General features: G+C 36.9%; 1 protein-coding gene across 1 annotated transcript in view; it reads left to right on the plus strand.

Annotated features, from left to right (window-relative positions):
- CRPPA (CDP-L-ribitol pyrophosphorylase A) overlaps positions 1-23,032 on the plus strand; it is a 226,894-nt gene that overhangs the window by 126,926 nt on the left and 76,936 nt on the right. The gene's annotated exons all lie outside the window — the stretch shown is intronic.

The raw sequence follows: 23,032 nt of genomic DNA on the forward strand, positions 1-23,032 counted from the left end.
GTCAACTGCTGTTTCTAATGGTCTGGAATAAAAGTGATTTGGTACTGATTGTCCAGGGAATGATAGGTATTTTTATGGTTGATGAATAACAGCTATTGTTTAATGAGATATTTAAAGTGCCATTTTAAGCTGAAAGTAACATTTCTTTTGAAACAAATGGATTTTAGTTAAATATAAGGACCATCTTTTAGCCCGTTCCCTGACTTTCTTTACCTTTGAGGTGGTTTCCTCTGCTTTTAAAATAAGCAAGCATGATCTCTAGTTGGTCATCAAGGACAAGGTAAAGTTGAGTTTATTTAGGATTATGGAATTACAAAATGTTAGTGCTGCAGGGGTTCCTCAGTCAGCACAACCAAGGCCTAAAGAGGTACCTATACTTGCCTAAGGACATAACTGGCAGAGTAAGAATAAGAACTGAGGTCTGGACCTTCCTTCAGGTATGTTGCCTTTTCAGTAGATTGCCTTTGGTTGTACTAAAGATTATTATGGTGGGAAAAATAAATCATCTCTTTCTTGTGTGCCATGTAAAGAAGTCATGGATGCATACAACTAATGCTATGCTATGCAGGAACAAACTAGAGTTTGGGAAAATTCCAAAAGCTGGGGAATGGTAGAGCACACACCATCCTGGAACTCTGTTTGTCCTGTGCTTTAGATGAAGTAAAAGCGGTCTTTGTGCGCTGTAGCTTACATTCCACTGGAGGGTCTGGTTGTCAGATGAAATACAGCATTGAAGTTCAGATAAAAATATTTTTTAGCTTAAGTATGTCCCAAATATTACATGGAACATATTTGCACTAAAAATTCTTTGTAGTTATTCTGAAATTAAAATATAACTGGGCACCTTGTGTTTTTACTTGCTAAACCAGTAACTCGTGTAGAGTTGACATTTACATTGCAGTTATTCATTTCCCCACACTTGACGTGCTCTACACATTACTGGAATGGAGTACAGTGAATATCCATGTGGCTCTGTGCCTGTGAAGGCTCGTTGATTGGGAAAGTGGCCTTGTTGAAAAGGAGGCGCTTTTGCAGCCCACTTCTTGGTATCTGACTGCTCTTTTAAGGAAACTTGGACCTGCTAAGCCAGTCCTCTACTAAGCTACCAAAAGTGGGAAAAGGATGGTCTTGCAAGGCCTTCAAGATACCTCTCTCATTGTTTTAGGAAGCAAGGATAGCTTACTTAGATGTTGCTTGTCTCTTCTTAAAAATACAGTACTGAAGATGTTTCAAGTATGTGAAAATGTTTAAAATGCAGGGTTTACTTTTGTCCTCAAAGGCACAGATCTCAGTTGATTCTTACTAGCCCAACACCCTGTCCACTGCATAATTCCACCTTAAAGAGCATTTACCAGAAGACCCTGGGATGTTCATTAGAAACACCGTTCAAAAAGGGCTATGGTTAAAAAAATTGGGGAAGCAACAGAATAAAGTTAAACAAACTTCTTTAATGAGGGTCTTCTCACAAATCTTTAACATACTCTGTATCTCCAAATTGGGGACAAATGGTTATGCCGTTTTCCATTTTCTATTGTAATCCTTTACCATAGACAACTCATGGTACTAAAGTTCCCTAAAGAAGCTTTGGGAAACATTCCCCACAAATACATCTTAAATAAAGACACCATTACCTCTGTGCAGAGTATTTTTATACTTGAGTACTAATTTTTCCATGTGGTTAATTCAGTATCTTTAACCTTGAGTGCCTTACTTGGCGTTGTTAACACCAAGGATATGAACACATGTAAGGTGGAGCTTCTGTTCCCTGTTGAGTGTGGAGTGTTGGTTTGTGCTTTCTGTGGTGCTGTAATAGAACTTTTTGTAGTGTTCAGATGTTGGACTTTGTTCCCTAAATCTAATCCATCTCTGTGAGAACTGTTAGGTGTTTTGTAGGTAGTTGCTGTGTATCCTTCTAAGCTTCTGATCAGTGAAACCTTTCTAGATTCTTAACTGTTTTTCATAAGACAGAGCATCAAGTGTGTTGTCTTTGGATAGATTTTCTGTTCATTGATAGATCCTCCTCTAAAGAGAGAAGGTATTGACTTGAGTTCCATATATCTGCTATATGTATGTTCTTTCTGGCTTAAAGAAGACATGCCCTTGGTGCCACTTATGGAATATAAAAAAAGTGGTCCATCTAATTTGGAAATCACCAGAGTAGAAAGGTGATTTCTGGGGTCTGGGAGCATGGGAGAAATAGGGACAGGCTGGTAAAAGGGTACAAACTTTTAGCTATAAAACAAATAAGGTCTGAGAATCTAATGCAAAACATGGTGATTATAGTTGATAACACTGCACTGTATAATTGAAATTTTCTACGAAAATAGAACTCAAGTAGTCTCTCTCACAAAAAAAGATCAATATATGAGGTGATGGATGTGCTGATTAATTAAATGGGGGGAATCCTTTCACAACATATGCAAAGATCAAATCACCATGATGTCACTTTAGATATCTTGCAATTTTATATGTTCAATTACAACTCAATAAAGCTAAAATAAAAATTAATTTTTTTTAAAAAGAAGACCTGCCTTGTTATGTATATGATATTTCTGATAATGTAGATGGTCTTGATTTTTGGCTGCACTTTCCCAGTGTTGACATATGTTTACAGTTAAATAGATTACATCAGTCTTTTTTTAACGCATGGTGGTACTAAACCTCTGTGTTTGTGTAGAGCTCTTTTACACGTATGTGTAGGCTATTCTGTATTTGGTGAATTTGAACTGATTAGTTTTATTCTTTTAGTCTTTTGTTGCCTTTTTGGTCTAGAATATGGCATATGATTAATTAGCTATAGTTACTTCATATAATTTACCAATTAGAGGTCTATATTTTGTATACACCTTTAGGGAAAAATGATTTGGAAAAAGCTAAGGCTTGATTCATTCTTTAGTATCCATAAATGTTCTACAATGTTATCTGTGATCCATTGCTGATAATTTGATAATTCAGTCACTGACAAATGCCTCTAATGGTATATTTCAACTCAGTTTTTCTGTATTATCTTTACTGATGTAAGAAACTTTTAACAATTACTTTGCTTAACTCTAGAGATGCTTTCTATGTGTGATTTTTTTCTGATCATAAGAGATAGTATTTGCTAAATTATTGCATATGATAGTTTCTTAGCTATATTACCAGAGTAAAGCACTAATTAACTTTTTTTTCCAAAATTGATTTTAAAATATTCTAGTGGCTTCAAAAAAATAATAATTTAAGTGAGCTCTTTATGGGTGGTATGAACAGTTATGGATCAAGTGACTGGCTTGACTATTTATATGTGTGTGTGTGTATGTATGTGTGTGTATATATACATACACACACACATATATACATGTAAGTAAAAAAATACTTGACCATCATATCAAGTTTTATGAGTTTATCATCTAGTACTCAGTTCCTCAAGTTGTAAATAAATCAGGAAGATCTGAAATTTATGCTCTGGACTAGAAATGCAGCATAAAGTTGCCTTAATCTGTTGAATGAATTTAAATCAAGTCCTATCCCTCTTTTAAAAATAACCATACAAACATAACAATGAAAAATTAAAACCAGGTTTTATAGTTTAATCCATAGAGGATCTAAGTCCCTCTTAAAGTATTCTTTTAAATAATTCTATGCATGAAATGTTATGCTTCACCCTGTTAATCCAACTTTGTTTTGCAAACCATCATTGAGGTCCATGATATAAAATTGTGTGTTTGGGGAACATGTTTTAACTATTTGAAAATCTGTATCTGATGATACAGCAGTGACTATACAGAGATTTAGTGTTTCTGGCACGAACTATTCAAGCCAATAGCTTAGAGTTTATAGTCTTAATTTTTGTTGATGTTTAAAATACTTTTATGATAACTTTGTTTTTAAGGCAAATGTTTGCACGTATACATTTTTAAAGTAATATTCCTTAAAATTGTGGTAGTAAGTAAACTGTTTCCCTGAGTTTTGTGAGCCATTCTATCAAGTAAGTAAACCCAAGGAGGGGATTGTAGGAGTCCCTGATCTGAAACCTGATGGTCAGATGTATGGATGGCCCGAACTTGCAGTTGGCATCTGATGTGGAAGTCAGCCTGGTGGGCTGTGCCCTTAACCTGGAGAGTGTGGTCTGTGCTAACTCTGGGTAGTGAGTGCCAGAACAGTTCAGCGTGGGAAAAAGAAAACTCCACATACTTGGTGTTAGTTGAGAGCAGAAGAACAGTTAATCCTTAAATCAGCATAAAACTTGCTATATCTGTTATCTACCCAGTCCTGCTAGAGGTTTTTCCAAATTGTGCACATGGTTTGAGCTTAGGTCCCTAGTGAAAATGCTGTGAGTCAGAGTCCCCAGTGAACTATCAATGGACATGCAGTGTGAAAAAAAAACTAAACTTTGTCGGCACTGTAATACAACTTAAGCTATACTGACCATTTCACAGATAAAACTTCTAGTTTACAAGGATATTATTCCTTTGATGAAGATCTTTTTTGTTTAGACATTGCACCATTGTGTAATCTGTCCAACTGATTACTGGATTCAGCATTACTTACCCACCTTCTTCACAAAGGTATCATGAGAAATCTTATTAGGTATTTTCCTGAAATCCAGGTCCAGAATTTGTACAGCTTTTCCTTGTTCAAGTAATCTACTAGTAGTCTCAAAGGAAAAAAGTTTATATTATTTTAATTAACTTACATTAGGCCTTAGTGATAAATGGTTGATCTTCTATGCCAGTAGTTTTTGAACACTGTGTGTTGGAAAAGTCCCCACCTGGCAATATCATAATCACCTGAGGAATTTAGTAAATATATCGATTCCGAGTCTATACCTCAGTGACTCTGTTTCAGTAGATCAGGGCTCTACCTGAGGCTCTATGTGTTTCACCAGCTCAAGCTGTAATGGAAATCCAGTGTGGTCCAGATTTGGATGACTGATGCAGACCAGTGGTTCTTCATTCCAGTGGCATGCTGGAATCACTGTCTCCCCTTTTTATTTGGTATAGGACTGTCACATCAGTGGGGGCCCTAGTCTACCAGGTGGTGTAATAGAATGTTGATTAAGTGGTTCTAAGCAAAAACTCTCAATATAACAGGGCAGTTACATTGATAAAGGTACTTAATTGTAAACAAAAGAATGTATCATTGATTGTTCAAAAGACAGATTTATTTCAGGGTATTTTGTAGCTTGATAGAATTTGTCAAGAGTCACAGAACCAGGATTGGATACTCTCTAGCCAGGAACAATGCAGTTCATAGAAACGCTCGACCGTACTGTGGGACTGTGCTAAGGAAAGCGCCTCCCGTTACTGGTTCTGGGTACTTACTATGCCAGGAGGCCGTGGGTGGAAACTTTACCATAGCTGATCCAGAAGATGAAGTCTCTTCACTGGATCTGGTCTCATTGCTTCTGGTACCAAGTTAAGCTGCTCACGTCTACCTTGTAAGTACCCTACATTTTGCATAATAGAATCCACAGAATTTAGATGCAGCAGAATCTGGGGAAATGTAGGGTTTTTTTTTCTGTAGTCTCTATAGCACATATATGAAAGCTGGGCTGTGACTAGAGAAGGCATGATTTGAGCGACTTTGCAATAGCAGCTCCGTTTATGTCATGGAATTTTGTCTTAGGTTGAAATGCAGTCAATCTGAGCACCTTTAACATGTTGTATTTACATTCAAGGGCTTGTTATTTGCCACCATTCAGGCTTCCTATAGGTGTCTGCCACCAAGTATACATTTTTTAATACAATTTTGCACATGAACGTTTATGGCAATAAAATTTGCAAAGTCTATAAAATTTATCTGTAAAAGCTTTATATTTAATCTGTACCTTTTACATGCTTGGGGCTTTAGAGATGAAGCACACAGGTTCGTGGTTAAAGAATTTCCTAAAACTATTGTAACTGATTATTTCTTGCACTGAATTAGTGTCTTCCCCTCTAATTGAAAAACTAGCTATATGACCTCAAACAGGATACAATTTTTCTAGGCCTTGTTTTCTCAATCTGTAAAATGCAGAAGTCAGAACTTCTGTATTAAAGTCTTTGTCCGATGCGAAAGTGGAGACGTAGGAGGTGTGCGGGCGTGTCAGGAACTACCATTGACTATCCCTCACTCTGACGCAGGATCTGAAATCGGTCCTGGGTTTTCTTTCCTCTCTCTGTGTGACCATGAACTTCACCTATACTGTTATTTCATAGAGAAATTCTTCATTATTGTTCATATATTCCATTCTAGTTTAGAGAGGGAACTGTTCTTTTTTGGGGGGGAGGGGGGTCAGACACCTTAATAAAGGAGAGAACAAGAAAGGTGATGTCTTAGTCTGTTCTGCTGCTCTAACAGAATACCATAGAATGGATGGCTTGTAAACAATGAAATTAATTTCTCATAATTCAGGAGGCTGTAAGTATGAGTGAGGTCAGGGTGCCAACGTGTTTGAGTTCTGGGGAAGACCCTCTTCCTTGCAGAGCACCATTTTCTTAGTGCCTGCTCACATGAGGGGGAGAGGGAGGTCTCTTTCAATCAGAACCCTAATCCTCTTGATGAGGACTCCACTCTCATGGCTTAAACACCGACCAAAATTCTCACTTCCGAATATCTCAAGTGACTTAGGATTTCAACATATGAATTTTGGGGAGGGGCACAAATGTTCAGTCCATAACAGGGAAGCAATTAACATTCATCAGAGAAAGGTAGAGAAAATACTAAACATGTTAGCACAGCAGGGGGGTGTGCCATTTTAGTTTATTATTGTCATCTCTCTTCTTCCCTCTCCTTTGAACTGTCATTTCACTAGGTTTGCTGTAGTGGGAAATAGGAGTTTTGAAAGCAATGTTTGGCTTAGTCCTTTCATCAGACGGGACCATTGGAAAGGACTGCATCAAGCAGAGCTAGAAAATACAAGTCTTGGTTTGATCGAGGGTAAAACAGAGGAGCCCCGTTACCTCTCTCTGCTCCTGAATGCCACTTTCTCTTCTCTTCCTGCAACTACAGCTCTAGAAAGTATATTTTAAAAAAAAATTACCAAAGAATTAATGTAATTTAAAAAAAAATAATTATCTGTAAAAGATTTATGAGAATCCTTTTGCAAACCTCCAAAATAGGATATGAAATGGTGACATGAAGTTGTTCGGCAGCAACATTAAATTAAATAAAGCTGTGTAAGTTGGTTTTCTGTCCAAAGTATAATCCAGATCTCTCTACTTGATGAGTTAAATCTTGTTGTCTTTCTCTATTGTCTGGGTTTTAAAGGTTTTGTGCGTATTGGGAAGGACATCCAGAAAATGTCCTTGACAATGAATCTGTAAATACTTGAGGTAAATTCCTAATGAAACATTAAGAACTATATGAGCATGTCCACCTGCTCTCAGATACCTTTGTCCTGAAAGATCTGAATTTGTAGAATACAATTGACACCAATCTTTCCCTCTCAACACATTTGCTCTGTGTTCTCTAGACCTAAGTGTCAGCCTTCAAGTGTGCATGATCACTTGAACAAATAGGTTCATGCTATCAAGTAGCAGAATGCAGATTTTTTTTAAAAAAGTGATAATCTTTGGGGAGATTAGACTTAAAACTGTACTTACTGCAGTGAGTAATTAGCTGAAATTTAACTGTAAATTTCATACTAAACTCACCATACTTTCCCTGGCATCAAATCATGTGGCATGTACATCAAATATGCAGCGCCAAATCTGTTTACAGAAACCCATAATACCCCTGTTCAGAGTAATCAGGCTTTTTCATGTGGGAATGTTTGAGACTAAATATCTTTTGCTTTCAAAATTGTTTTGGCTTTTATTGTTTAGACTTAGTCGTTCTTTGGGAAAATAGGAAGATTGGAAAAAATAATGTCTCTTCAAAATTGTGTGAGTTTGAAAAACTAAAACTGTCTTCTGTGAGTTTGGCTAGCTTACTTAGCAGACTCATTAGAGAGAGTAGCAGTAAGCTATTACACGTAGACTTACCTAAATGAAATGGACTATTATATAGAAACTTCTACCACAGATCTCTCAATTGTTTTGAAAAAAGAAACAACATTATGTATGAAAATGTCCATGGAAAATCCCTAGTGAACTAAGTCCTTTGAACAATGTATTGACTGGCTATTACTGCATAACAAATTACCCCAAAACTTGGTTGCTTAAACTACATTTATTATCTCGCAGTCCCTGTGGGTTCTCTGACTCCAGGCCTTTCTCAAGGCCATAGTCATCTCAGCGCTCCACTGGGAATGATCTGCTTCCGAGCTCTCTTAGTCGGCTGTTGGAAGGATTCAGTTTTTCCACCATAGGTTTTACTTGAAAGGTAGAAAGTTCCCATCTTTTTTGACATGAAGTTTAAGAAAATTTGTCACTTACTCATTTATAGAATATAAAAAATCATGAACATTTGTCATTTCTCATAATGTTTTAGTTTTCCTACCAGGTAATCAAGAAATATAAATATTAATGGGTGGGATGATACAGTCTCTTATTATGTTATTTGATTCTTTTAAAGTCTATAGTTCTACATAATTTATCATATTTTCACCCTCCCATATGTTTCATTATGTCTATTTACTACAGCAGTATGCATCTTAACAATGGATAGTGGAACTCTTTTGCTATCTTTGTATGTCTTTACTTCGGAAGGATTCAGTTTCTCTGGACTATTGACCTGAGGCCTCAATTCTTCACCAGCTCCTGGCTGGAGGCCTGCCTCTATTCCTTGTCGTGGGGGGTCTGTCCATAGAGCATCTCACAGTATCATAGCAAGCAAAAGAGAGAACCAAAATGAAAGACACAGCCTTCTGTAACATAATCACCAAGTGATGTCCCATTAACTTTATTGTATTCTGTTCATTGGAAGCAGATAACTAGGTTTGACCCACATATAGGGAAGGTGATGACACAGGGCATGAGTACCAGGAAGTAGAGGTCATTGGGAACCATATCAGAAGTTGCCCACTGTAATAATACCAGAGTGCTAATACTATAGGCTAAAAATTATATTTTTTGCTACCCACTCCGAGCAAATTAAGGGCTTGGTAGCCTGATTAGGGTTACAAATGTTTAAATGTGGAAAAACACACAGACTTTCTATATATGCATACATACACACACGTACATGTGATGACACACAGACATTATTTCTTTCTTGACATGTGAATTGAGTAGTCACAGCTAGAGATGGTATAGAGATGGTTGGCGGAGAGCCAACAAAATGAAGACTTCTGTTATCTGTACAGTTGTTAAAGAGCTTGATTTAGGTCAGATCCCTAACAAGTTGGGGAGCATACATATATTTATAGATAGGCTATATTATTTCAATTCATGTTAGTGAAGCTGGTATTACATAGTAATTGCTATAAAATGGTGGTGTTTCATCTGAGAGAGTTGAGACCCATTATAGTAAGAACATATAACCCTGAAGTATTGTCTTAGAGGCTTCAAAACAGTTTCCAGAAAACAAATTTGCTCTAGTATGTCTAAGAGAACTAGAAATAAAAAGAAGTCAATGAATCTGACAACTAGAATCCTGCTGGTAATCTTCAGGGAAGATGTGTTTGTGTACTTGTAGAAAACATTCAGAAACTTCACTGAGAGTTATCTGATTTCCTATAAGTTATTCCCCCAGTAAAACCCCTGTCATATTACTACTACCAACGAAAAGTTGAAAATAGGATTTCAGTCACTGCCTAGTTTCTGGAATTTTAACTAATAAAACAGAAAAAAAAAAGCATGACAAATAGGCTGAAAGAACAAAATGAATAATTATTCCCTGGAAAGTGGAGCATTTTCTAATGTATGTGGCATTGTTTCAGCCCTTTGAAATAAAATGTGTTGTGTATATACTGCTCCCAGAAGTTTTATGTAGACTTTCCTTAAATAATGTTCGAGGGGGGGAGATACCTTTCTCTGTTTATTTTCATCTTATGGAGCACTAATTACCCAAACTGCAGGAGCAGCTGTACAAAGAACTTTAAAATTGCTGTTTTTAACGGAGTCAAGTAGAGAGCGTGATGTACATGCTAGAGGACCTGAAAACGTCAAGTGTAGTGGGAAATGGGACTAGATAGAAGAAACATGAGGTCAAAATAATTAGGATTTAGCATCCTAAGCCAATGGCAGTAAATCTGAATACTTGGAAATACGTGGGGCCTATTGACTATTAGGTATTGTATGTTATTTAGATTAAAGGTAACATTTCCAAAATCAGGGACTAGAGTTGGTTGTATATATATTCCTTATTTTCTGCCCTAAACCATCAGGATTTAGGAAAGATAATAGTTTGTAAATTTAGAACATGTGTTTATTGTCTCGTATCAGCATTTCTGATTATGATCACAATGGAAATACAGAGGGACCTTCTCCATGAGAATCAGGGAGATATGAGTAATGTTTGGCATAAAGATTTGTGTATAAAAAACAGTGAAGTTTATTAGTTTTCCATCTATCTCATTATTCACCTTTGACAACTGGTAAGGGAATATATTTTAATTAAGCTTCAACTTCCTCTTACTGAATGCATAATGGCAATTATATACTAATGCTATTAGGAAATGAGTTGCTTTAATAACAAATATATCTACAGTAATTCTTTTAGAGTCTGGATTTTGATGGACAGAAAAACCACACATGTTTTACAAAGACACCATTCATGGTTATTATTATGTTTTGGTCATTGTTTATATTTTGTATGTTTCTAATCGCTATCTCATGCTGAAATCTTATATCAAGAAGAAGATAAGGAAAGAGTGTTCAAGAGTGCCACACATAATTTACCATTTTTTTCAACTAAAATTATATATTTTAATCTTCTGAAATTTCCCCGATTTTCCTTTTAAAAATACAATTCTCTATGTATATTTATGGCCTAAAAGCTTCTGAATCATAATAACTTACAAAACTAGGCCACAGATCCTATGGACAAACTTTTTAGGGGTTCGGAACACAAGAATTTAATGTTTACTACAGGACCTGCTGTACTTTTTAAAGTTGTTTACCACAGAGACTTTTTCATTAAAAGTATTCAAAGAAAGGAAATTTAATTTTTGTTCGCAGGCTTGCAAACTGACATTGGGACGATGTGTAGTTAAAATAAGGACCATTAAACTAACCTACGTACCACTTACTGGTTTGTCCTTAAAGTCGGTTGGTTTGACCTAACCTTAATGTTCTATTCTTGATAATGAAGTCAGTTAAAAAAAAAATTGATTCTCTAGTGAGGATATGCTGCTTTGAAAGGATACCAACAATTAAATACCAGTTATGTGCAAAATTATTTAAGGTATGAATGTATAGATTTATGATTTTCTAATACATCTGTAGTGTACTATGTATTTCTAGCTCCTTTCTACTGAAAAATGAGGCCATTTCTTTCTCGTCTACTGAGTAAATGTCTTTGATTCTGACTTAATCTTAGTTTTGAATTTTAAATAGGAATAGTAAGTTTTGCATGCTCCCTCTCTCTCTCTCTATATATATATTTTTAGTCATGCCTCTTGTTTTATAGTTACTGTTTTTCTCATACACTAAATGAACACGAGGCTTTGCCAGCAACATTATAAGAACACTGGTCTCCTTCACAAATACATTTTCTCAAATCAAGTAAATCACAAGTGTGTGCTTCTTACCTTCCCTGAAATTTTTGCTGATTGTTTTAAGGCCTTGGAAGAAAGATGAGCTTTGTGGGTTGTTTTTGTTTTTAAGTTTGTCCAAGGCCCTTTGTAAGGCATCTTGAGGAAGTCAAATGATGGCTTAGACCTCACCCCTACCCCCAGAGAGAGGTTTCTCTGAAGGAACTATATCAGGTTAATTGAAAGTTAAAAATATGTAACTTCTGCTTTCAAGAGCTTAATTATTTCCACAGGTATGTGTTTCTCAGAGGTTAGCTAAGCGATAGCAAATGTGGCTGTTGTGGTAAATTCATGAAAATAAGTGATGGAAAATAGCTAATTTGCCTTCTGCTGCCAGCATGGCTGGTTCTGTGGAAGCCTGTCCCTTCTAAAACCCTGTATACTGCACTCGAGATGACAGATCTTTCCAGCTGGTGAATCTGTGGGACTTCATGTGCTAGTATAAAATAGGAAAGAGCTGTCTCATCTGGGCTGTTGAGAACAGTGAATTTCCTGACTAACCAAAATGTACAGTAAAGAAAAAGCAGTAAAAGTCCAAAAAGGTTACCAAGTTGTGATTTAAAAAAAAAAAAAAAGTTGGGAAATTACTGTATTTGGTTCTACTATTACAGCTTCTGTAACTTCAACAAGGTGTATGAAGGAAGGGGAATTTCTCTCTCCATGACATTTCATTTAACTCTAAGTACCAAACTCAAATGGAAATTTCGGAAATCCATCACTGTGTCATCAAATAACCAAAGTTAGGTTAGTGGGTAGAGACCCCCTAAAGTTAGGAAGCCCACCAAAGTGTGGGTCCCTGCCTCCGGCTGTCAGAGAATTTGCAGCAGAGGAGGAGGGACAAAGTAAAAGGTTGCTTTACTGCTCTAAAGAGGAGAAGGGAAGAAAGTGCTGGAGCAGGGAAAAGGAAGGAGGAGCACTCAGCTGGGCAGCCATCCGCCAAGACGGCCAGTTGAGGCAGCGCCAGCCCTGGGTCGGTCCACGTGGACTCTTTATTGGAAGCTTCTGCCATTTTTGTCCTTCCAGGTGGGCAGGAGCCAATTGCCTTTTCCCCTGTCCTTTCTATGGGCTTTTCCAGTTGTTGTCATGGCCATCATCAACTGTCATGGCCCTGGTGGGTGTGGCATTTAGCAAGCTAATGAATTGCAATGAGCGTATAATGAGGTTCAGGGTCCACTGGAAGTCAAATCCTCCGCCTTCTTGGGTCTCATTAGTTATAACTGGTTCTTATTTCTTCTCTTTGCAGATGCCTCCTAAGACTTAGAAAAGAGTAATTGATTTTTAGTTGAGGGAGAGGCAGGGGTATCATTCTAGGGGCAACAGCCTTGGTAACATCCAGCTATAAACAAGAGGCAGGAGTTGGGAGGTGTGCAGCACAGGGTCCTACTCAGGATCAGTTAGACTTAGCTACAGTGGCTGAATTACTGCTAGCTCTAGCCTTCTCAGAGCTTCAGCTGGTTTATGTTAGTTAGATATTAATTTGATTCAGATTCAATCAAATGTCATGTATTTTTCCAATACTTTGCTTCAATTCAAACGTCATATATTTTTCTAATACAGTATCTTAGATGGCAAACATATAAATGTTTTTAGTCACAATGCCAAATTGATTAAAATTTTTGTTTTGAAAAAGAAAATGTAGACTGTGTGCTGTTTACAGATTACAAAATTGTAACTTAGGTAGATTGATGGCTAATTTTTAATGAGCTAGGAAATATACTTGCAACAGTTTGTTATATAACATAGAAGTGTGAATTTTAATTTCATCTTTAAATTTTCAGTTACCTTAAAAATTTGAAAATAGTGATATTTTGTCTTGGAAACGTATTATCAATAAATGTGTATAAATCTACTTTATTTAGCTCTATGTTAATGTATAGGTTTCAGTATTTTACTTTCTGAACAAATTTTATGATCATTTCAAAACTTAAAAAATGTAGCAGTTATGTCAGTTTCAACTAAATTTACTGGAGGGAAATTAAGGCAAAATGGATTTTTAAGCCAGTTGAATTAATTGGTGAATTAATAGGCTTATCAGTTGGGAAATTTAAATCTCAAATGGCAGAAACAAAACACAAATTGATTTAACAGTATAACTGATAAATCCAAGATCAGGGCTTTAGGCTTTATAGGACCGCAGATGTTCAAAAGGAGATTACCCCTTTTCCTGCTCTTGTCTCTGCTCCATCCCTCCTATACTCAGTAGCTTGAGTCTTTATTATTATGTGGTTTCCTAAATAGCATGAGATATAATCACCAGCTCCTGCAGGTTTACATTCTACTAGCTTAGTGAACTCAGTGGAAAGAGAATGTCTCTATCCCAATATTTTCCCCAGAGTCTTCTCTCTTGGTTTCAGTAAGCTTATTTGTAAAACATGTGTTTACCTTTTGATTCAAATACTGTGGCTTGCATGGATGTTCATTCTATTAGCCAGGCCTACTTAATGTACACACATACCCACCTCCAGAGCCAGGTTAGCTCACCCAAACTACATGGATGAGCACAAGGATTGGGTGCATTCCCAAAAGAAAATTGTGGCACCTTTCCGTACAGCATGGGAAACAGGTGCGGGACAGACCCAAATGATAGATTGTTAACTGTTGACGTTATGGACTGAATGTTGGTGTCTCTCCCAAATTCATATGTTGAAATCCTAACCCCAATATGGTGGTATTGGGAGGTGAAGCCTTTGGGAGACAAGTGGGTCATGAGGGTAGATCCCTGATGAGTGAGGTTTAGTGCCTTTACCTTCTGAAACACATGAGGATATGAAAAGAAGATAGCCATCTGCAAACCAGGAAGAGGGCTCTCACCAAACACTGGATCTACCTGCACCTTGATCTTGGACTTCCCAGCCTCCTGAACCATGAACAATAGGTATCTTGTTTAAGCTGCCCGGTCCATGGTAATTTATTATAGTAGTCTGATCTGACAAAAACAATTTTTTATTTGGGGCATTTTTCTATCTTAGGGAATGAGTAAGGTAAAGGCACTAAATATTTGTGTCCACATGGTGTTAATTTGGGTGCTTGTTTGCTAATTAACTATGGAATTAAAAATTATCAGATTTTTAGGGACCTTAAAATGCAGCTAGACAGACTTTTTTTGATATACTGCCAACTAGTTATTTTTCACCACTTGTGAAATGCACTGTTAATTATATATTGAAATTATCTTTTGCTGAAGATAGTTCCACAGTTTGGAAGATATTTAATCTAATTAAATAAAATAATTAGCTTCTGTAATAGTAATACCTATTTGCCTCATTTTCATTCCAGCCTGCTCCCTGGGAGAGGAGAGGACAGGTCACACTCTGGATATCATTCTTTATTTTTGTTGCAGTTGAAGGCAATGGGTTGAAAACTACTGTTGTATCACATAATTATCCTCTTTACAGAAAAACAAATGAGAGCTTTCCTGTATTTATACTGTTCATCTTAATGCTTAGTTTCAGTTTCCTTTATTACATTTTTTTTTCTGGACATGATTTGTATTGAGTATGTATTGACCTGCCCTTTCCCCGCTCAGGTACCCCCCATCACCCATCATACTTTTTTCCATAGCAGTTTAAGTCAGGCAACCATGTTTTTTACTTATATTTGCTTATTATTTATCTCATTCACCTAATATGTGAATCCTAAGAAGGATACAGAGGGCTGACTGTACTCTACTTCTAAGAAGGTTTCTGTTAATGCTGAACCTACTGCATTCCTGAAAATGTGTTAATTATTAATATAAAGGGTTAAACCACATATTTGTTACCAGTTATAGTTATCTGTCTTACTTATAGAGGTAAGAGTTATAGTAAATTACAAATTATAGGCCAAGATCATTCAGAGACATGGGTACCAATTGGTTTATTCCAGGAGTTCAGAGATACTTTATATAGTTTATTATTAAAAATCCCACTTTGGTAATTTACCATGTATTCAAGCTAAAGAAGAAAAATGTCATCTCAAATTTCGAGTAAAAATATGTGATAAATTTCATGATTTGGTCATGATAAATTCTTAGCAAACTGAGGGTGAAAGTAAAATTTGTAACTTGATAAGTGATATACCAAAAACTTAAAGCAAACATCAAACTTAATTTTTGTTGGGAACACTGCCTTTAAAATAAAGGACTGGCCACAGCCACCATTTCTGTACAGCCTTGTTCTGCATGTCCTAACTTGGATGTAAGATAAAAGAGAGAAATGAAAGACTGAAAAGTAAGAAACAAACCTTATGAATATTGGCAAATAATAATGTGATTTTGTAGAAACCTTGGAAATCCATAGACAAATTCCTAAATTTAACAACTCAGGCAAGGGTTTGCATATGTAATCAACATACTCATAAACTTTTACTTCAACGTAAGAACAAATAGAAACTTTAAATGCTATCTTTTATTGAATAGAATTATATTAAGTGGTGTGTATGTGTGTGTTCCTTTGCTCTCCTTTTAGCTTAAGGGATCTACAATGACTCTTTTAATTCACTTACCTTGCAAAGAATTCACTTTCTTAAGGTATTTATATGTTGAAATTATTTACTTCATTCTTAGACATAGCTTAAAAATATTGAGAGAAAAGTGTTTAGGGAACGATAATAGCAGAAACTAAAAACCAAGAATAAAACTCCTTTTGAATTGGAAGACTTCAGCAGTAACATTTCCCAGTGAGCTTTAGGCAATAATAGCTTTTGATATCTATGTTCTAGATGTTTCTGTTTCAGGTTTCTGCAAACTTTCTCACCACATTACCATGTGAACAGTCATTGTCTGTTAGGTACCTGCTAACTTGCTTTATTGCTTAAGGGAATTGATGATTTGCCAATTTATTAATGTTTCACAATATTGGGCATTTAAATGTACATGATATTTACACTTTGGAAAAAGCCTTGTAATTTTAATTTTTGCACAATTTTTGCAGAAAAATTTTAATGGGCTTATAGGACATGTTAAGACATGATAAGGTAGCTGCAGCTTGAAATTACGTGGGTTCTAGGCATCAAATTAGGCATCAATTTACATTCTTAATTGAGTCTATGCCTCAAATTGTTCTCAAACTGTGTGTTTTGAATTTGTAGAAATGTGAATGCCATGCAGAAAACATTTAATGCAAATCATGTTTATAGTATTTCTAGATGTTTATTGTAAATGTAGCTATTCCTGTGATTAAGTACTGCTGTTGAGGTTAAAAAAAAATATGTGAGTGTGTGTGTGTATTTAATACCATGTAGATTTGAGGTTTGTAGGTTAACATTTCCAATTTCTAGTATGAGGCAATGCTTTTCAACATCCATAACGTTTAGCAAATTATAATTATGCTGAGGCATTAATGTGAATTCATATAATGATGGGGAATTTGCCGCTTAGTAAGTACTGAAGCATAGCCAGTTGCTTCTTGCTCAAGAGCTCTTCTGAGTGGGTAGAAATTCATCTGTTTGGTAGAAAAGTAGTAATGTCCAGTAGAAGGAAAGGCATTTCTTTTGGAAGTCAACAGATCTTAAGGTGATAGTTTTGGAATAAATTAGAGTGGAATGTATGATTGCTTGGGTTTTTTGAAATTAACAAAATCTGGAAACCAGACACACCATGAACGAATCTGCCTTAATGAATTCTCTAGTCAGTGCAAAAATACTTGATCAAGTAAGAGAAAAAATTTTCCTAGACTTAAAAAAAATTGATGCTTTGAGCATATATTCAGAAACATACAGATTCTCCATAGAAATGTGATTCAGGATAACTTTATTGTAATGATAATACAAAAATAATTTTAGTTTGTGTTTACAGAATTAGCAGGGGTTTTTGTTTATTTTACTTGCTCATGCTAACAGAGTTGAAACTTAGACTCCTACTAAATGGTGTGTGTGTGTGTTTATAGAATTGTTAGAAGACTCAAGGACATTGATTAAATATTTTAGTTCTTTTATTCTAATCCATTTTATTAGGATAGTTTTGTGCTGTGATGCTAGGTTTTAAAATTAATTAGTCTTTGGACATACACTTTACACATCTCAAAGGCACTACTGTCAAAGTATTTTTTTTTAATAGCTGAACACTAGTTTAAACGGATTTTATTCAGTACCTGCTGACTGAATAGTAGGGGAAGCAACTGAGCTCCATTCGGATTTGTGAATAGGTGACTGGGCCTTTTAAAGGGAGGATGAAGGAGTGGGGGAGGGCCAAGCGCGCGCCTTATGTGAAAAGTTACCAAAGGTTGGTCAGCAGAACAGCTGGTTTGGCCAGCTGTTGTGTTAGCTGGCGATTACTGAAGTTAAGATTCTGTTCTCCCAAGGGGTCTGGGAGACCAAAGCCCTGTCCTTCCTGATAATGACATTTCAAAGGAATGGCTTTTGGGTTCTTGAGAAAGACTGTCCTGACATGTAGGAGGTATATGTACATCTCAAAGGGACAGAGAAAGGAGTCACAGTTCTAAGCCCTTTTTAGTAAACTCTGACAGAGGAGGTCAGGAACCTATCCTCCGGTACTGGCTGGAACAAATAGTAGATTCTCCTGGCAGTATTTTGTGGGGAGGGGTGCTGGGGTCATCCTAGGGACATTGCCTTAATATTGCTTGAAGTCATGCTAGAGTTTTGTCAACACACAGTGCAGAGATTAGGGCAGAATCTTCATGTGCCAAGAGTTTTGCAGTTCTCATGATTTTATATTGATCCTGAAGGGATCAATTTTCCAGTAGAAAATAGAATATTATTAATTTGATATCTAAAGGAATGAAGGAGGTATGCTGTCCTAAATTGAAACTTCTGCGTTTTTTTCCATATGGATTACAAATGTGTATGTTTCTTTTTTTCCAAAAAGAATTATAATTGACTTACAATTTTGTGTAGTTTCTGGTACTACAGCATAGTGATTCAATTACATATATTCTTTTTCATTATAGGCTATTATAAGATACTGAATATAGTTCCCTGTGCTCTACAGTAGGACTTTGTTGTCTATTTTTATATAGTAGTTTGTATCTGCTAATCCCAAACTCCTAATTTATCCTTTCCCATGTTCTTTCCCCTTTGGTGACCGTAAGTTTGTTTTCTGTGTCTGAGTCTGTTTCTGTTTTGTAAATAATTTCATTTGTGTAATTTTTTTAAGATTCTGCATTAAAGTGATGTCCTGTGGTATCTGTCTTTGTCTGACTTCACTTAGTTTGATAATCTCTTGCTCCATCCGTGTTGCTGCAAATGGCATTATTTTATTATTTTTATGGCTTAGTGGTACGCCATCACATTGATACATATATCAATCACAACTCCCTTATTCATTCATCTGTTGGTGGACATTTAGGTTGTTTCCATGTCTTGGATATTGTGTTTAGTGCTGCTATGAACATTGGGATGCGTGTATCTTTTTGAATTAGAGATTGCTTAGCATATATGCCCAGGAGTGGGATTGCTGGATCATATGGTAAGGCTATTTTTAGTTTTCAAAGGAATCTCCATACTGTTTTCCCTAGTGACTGCACCAAATTACATTGCCAACAACGGTGTAGAAGGGTTCCTTTTTCTTCTCACCCTCTCCAGCATTTATTGTTTGTGGACTTCTGAATAATGGCCATTCTGATTGGTGTGAGGTGATACCTCATTGTAGTTTTGATTTGCATTTCTCTGATAATCAGTGATACTGAGCATCTTTTCATGTGCCTGTTGGCCATCTGTATGTCTTCTCTGGAGAAATTTCTGAGATGTCTTCTACCCATTTTGATTGGGTTGTTTGTTGTTTTTGTTGTTGTTGTTGTTGTTGTTGTTATTGAGCTGTATAAGCTGTTTAAATATTCTGGAAATTAATCCCTTGTCAGTTGCATCATTTGCAGATATTTTCTCCCAGTCTGTAGGTTGTCTTCTCATTTTGTTTATGGTATCCTTTGCTGTTCAAAATAGAGTTTTGTTGCTGTTTTCATAATAACATGTCTTCTCATAACCCAATGATATATATTATTTTAATACACAAAATATGTCAACCCTGTTGATCACTCAAATGCTGGCAGTCATGTTTTAGTGAAACACAATAGTCACTTTATTCATCTGCAGCATAGTTGGGAAGACCCCTTAAAAACAAACAAACAAACAAACAAACAAAAACGAAAACCTACCCAAACCCAGGTCAAACAGAATAAGGTAAACATGATTAAATGTGCCACACCTCTATCATGAATACATCATTGTGAACAAACAGACAGCAAGGCTCTGAGTAATCGAGATGTTCACTGTCTTTGCTATTCAGGGAAAATGAAACCAAGAGTGATGGTTACTTTTGTGTGACCAGAAAGTTGGATGTGATAGGAATAGATCTTGATCAAGGAAGATGGCTCTTTTTTTTTTTTTTTTTTTTTGTCTGTGACTGAATTCTGGAATTCTCTGCAGACACTCAGGTTTGAGACTCTGCATCTTTGAAATTCAGTCAGCCACGCTATTTGGGAACCACCACTGCATTTCTCTTGAATGTGCCTGATGTCAGTATCTACAGCATTTCTTCTCTCAGCTTAAGATAACCCTACTAACTCTTATTTTACATTCTTTTTTTTTTTCTTTCTGCCCATTCCTAGGTGATCGAATCTGCCAAAGGAAGGGCATTTGTTAAAATCAGTGATCCAGAGAGTATGGGAAGACTAACACTTTTTTGAACACCATCTGCTAGGTACTTTTATACGCAAGCTCATTGAGACTTCAGAATAGTCTTGTGATATGGGTGTTAATCATTCCACCGTCTACTAGTGAGAAATCCCAGGCCCAGAAACTGAAGTAACTCCCCATACCATAAGCTAATAAGTAAATGAACTAAATTTGGACCTCAAATACGCCACAGTCTTTACCTGCTCAGTGAAGCTTTTGTAGAAGAACTTTTTAAATTACAACAAAATTGCATATAGACACTCTAAAATGAAAGCCATGTCATGTTATTAACACGTAGTGGACTTTTAATTTAGTAGTTTCTATTCTTGAGATTACTTTATGATCCAGCCTTCTCTCCTTGGCTCTTCAAGGGTGGGATACTGTTGGCCATGGAGGCTGGCAGGCTCTTTCCTTGACTATGGGATACGGAGCAGAGAGGCGCCAAAGGAATCCTGGTCTGGGTATGCTTGGCAACCCAGAACCCGTCTTTGTCTTTAGTTTTTACAGAGGAGTGAAGAGCAAGAAATGCAGCTGAAGCAAATGGTCTGTTCCCATGCAGAGGCGAGAATGGACATGCAGGGGTGGGAGGGGCCTTGGGGAGCAGAGCCTGAAGAGACTGCCTGAGAAAAAGTCCAACAAGGGGAAAAGAGGCTTTTTGAGGTGGAGCACCCAGTCTCCAAAGATGGTGAGGAAGGTACTATAATTGCTTGAGCATGTCAGGCATCCCTTCACTTTCTCAGACCTAACTCCTGGCCAGAATGAGGCTCAGGACTTCCCAGGACGTGTTCTGCATTGTTTTAGACAAGGGAGGCTGAGGCCATTCTCTGCTCTTCTGGGAAATGTCCATCTCAGTGCAACTGAATCCAGCACTGGCTGGGCATCAAGACCCAGATAGACTGTTTCCTGGCCTGGGCTGTCTTGATCAGCTGCAGGTGGGGCTGTGTTACAGAAACAGTTTCAAGTTTGCAGAGAAGCAGAATAAAAGCTTAAGTCAATTTTAAAATTAACCTTGTTAAAAAAAAAAAAAAAACTAAGTCTCTGGAAATGCTTGATTCTAGAAGGAAACATTCTTAGACACTTGCTCTGTTGTGCTGCCAGAATTGGCTTGGGGGCTTGCATTCCAGAGAGCAACAGGGAGCCATAACACTTTCTCTAATAGCACTCACTTTAATTATCTGCTCACCTTATCTTTGCTTCCAGGGATCATTGTGTAGCTTACTTTGTTTTAGGTTAGGCTCCTAATTGTACATTATAAAAAAAATTGTAAACAATGTTTTTCTTGCCTTTTTTTTTTTTTTTTTAAATTTGCCTTCATGAGTCTCTGTGGAGGTGGGATAATACTAGTGGTGGTGCAGGAACCTTCAGGATGATCTGGGGAGATGTTTCAAACTGCAGAAGTCTCTGTTCCAATCTCTTACCCAACTCATTCCCAGGTGCTACCTCCTCAACACTATCCCTGGAAACTGTCATATTCTCTACGTATGTTAAGAACTAACCCCCCACCCCCCAAAAAAACGCCAAAGAGAAAACGTTTTATACTCACAGTGCATAATTTCAAGTTTGTACAGCTTCCTAACTATGAAGGTGCATCAGACTACTGACTGTTGGTCAGTCTGGTCATCTGGTCTTCAGTATCCTCTCTATCTTGACCTTAAGGGAAAGTATACCTTATACTCCTGCAACTCAGTTGATGAAGTGCACACACACACACACACAAACTTATTCATGGAAACTGCAGCAAAATAAGACACACAAGAAGTAAATTCAAAATGAGTTTTCTTTGTCACCTAGCTTGTTCTGGGGTAGAGAAAATTTCCTATAGATTTTTTTCTTTTCTGATATTTTCTCTTTCAGTTACATTTGTTGGCAGAGAGACTGCAGCTCCATGATGTGCTACTTTGTTAGAAGCCTTGTAATCAAATTGAGGGAAAGGTTAAGAGACATAAAGGTTATGGATGGACATTGGTAAAGGAGCTTGAGACCTGGAAAATAAGCACTAACAAAAGTGTGTGTGTGTGTGCGCGCGTGTGTGCGCGTGTGTGTGTAGAATCTCTTTAGGGGCAGAATAGGAGCCGTCTATAAAGAGAAGCCCTCCGCATTCTACTTGGACAGAGTAGGTTCCATGTTCCAGAAGGAGCCAGAGAGAGATGTGCCCTGTCTCACCCACTTGTAGAAGGCCCCTGTATTGTGTATCTCAGGACAACAGTGTTGTGTCTGGACAATAAAGACTTAGGTTCACACTCCCTTCTGCTTTACAACTTGGCTTAAGAAGCCTAAGTTAGGTTTCCTCCAGGAAAAATCCCAGTGTGATTTAAAGGCTTGTTTGTCCCCTTTTATCACTCTAGCTCCCCATCTCCTTGATAATTTTTTTTTTTTTTGACATGGGTAAAGAGGTGTTTAATTCTATCAGTAAGGCTTAAATTGCCTGCTCCTGGTAAATTTTGACCATAAGTACGAGGCAGTTTTATTGAAAGTAATTAGCCACAGTGTATTAAAAGTCAGGTTCACTGCTATTTGGTTGAAGGAAGAGAAAGTTGGGGGTGGTGAAGAAGTTGGGAGAGTTCTAAATTCCAGAAGAAAGTGGGGGAGAAAATCCTGCATAAATGAAGAAAATGCTCAGTGAATTGGCCCTGTTCACACCCAATAGACAAGCACACAGAGGAGTCGTGCCCTGAGGCCTGTGTCCTGCCTCTGCAAGAGTGGTGCTACTTCACTGATTTATAAAGACTTAAAAAAAAAAAAGATTGATATTCAACAACTTTTATATTTATGGCATTTATACTAGATGTTTATTCCATTTCTTTCTAAGCTTGTAAGAGCAGCAAT

Source organism: Camelus dromedarius, chromosome 7 (assembly GCF_036321535.1).
Source record: "Camelus dromedarius isolate mCamDro1 chromosome 7, mCamDro1.pat, whole genome shotgun sequence".
NCBI lineage: Eukaryota > Metazoa > Chordata > Mammalia > Artiodactyla > Camelidae > Camelus > Camelus dromedarius.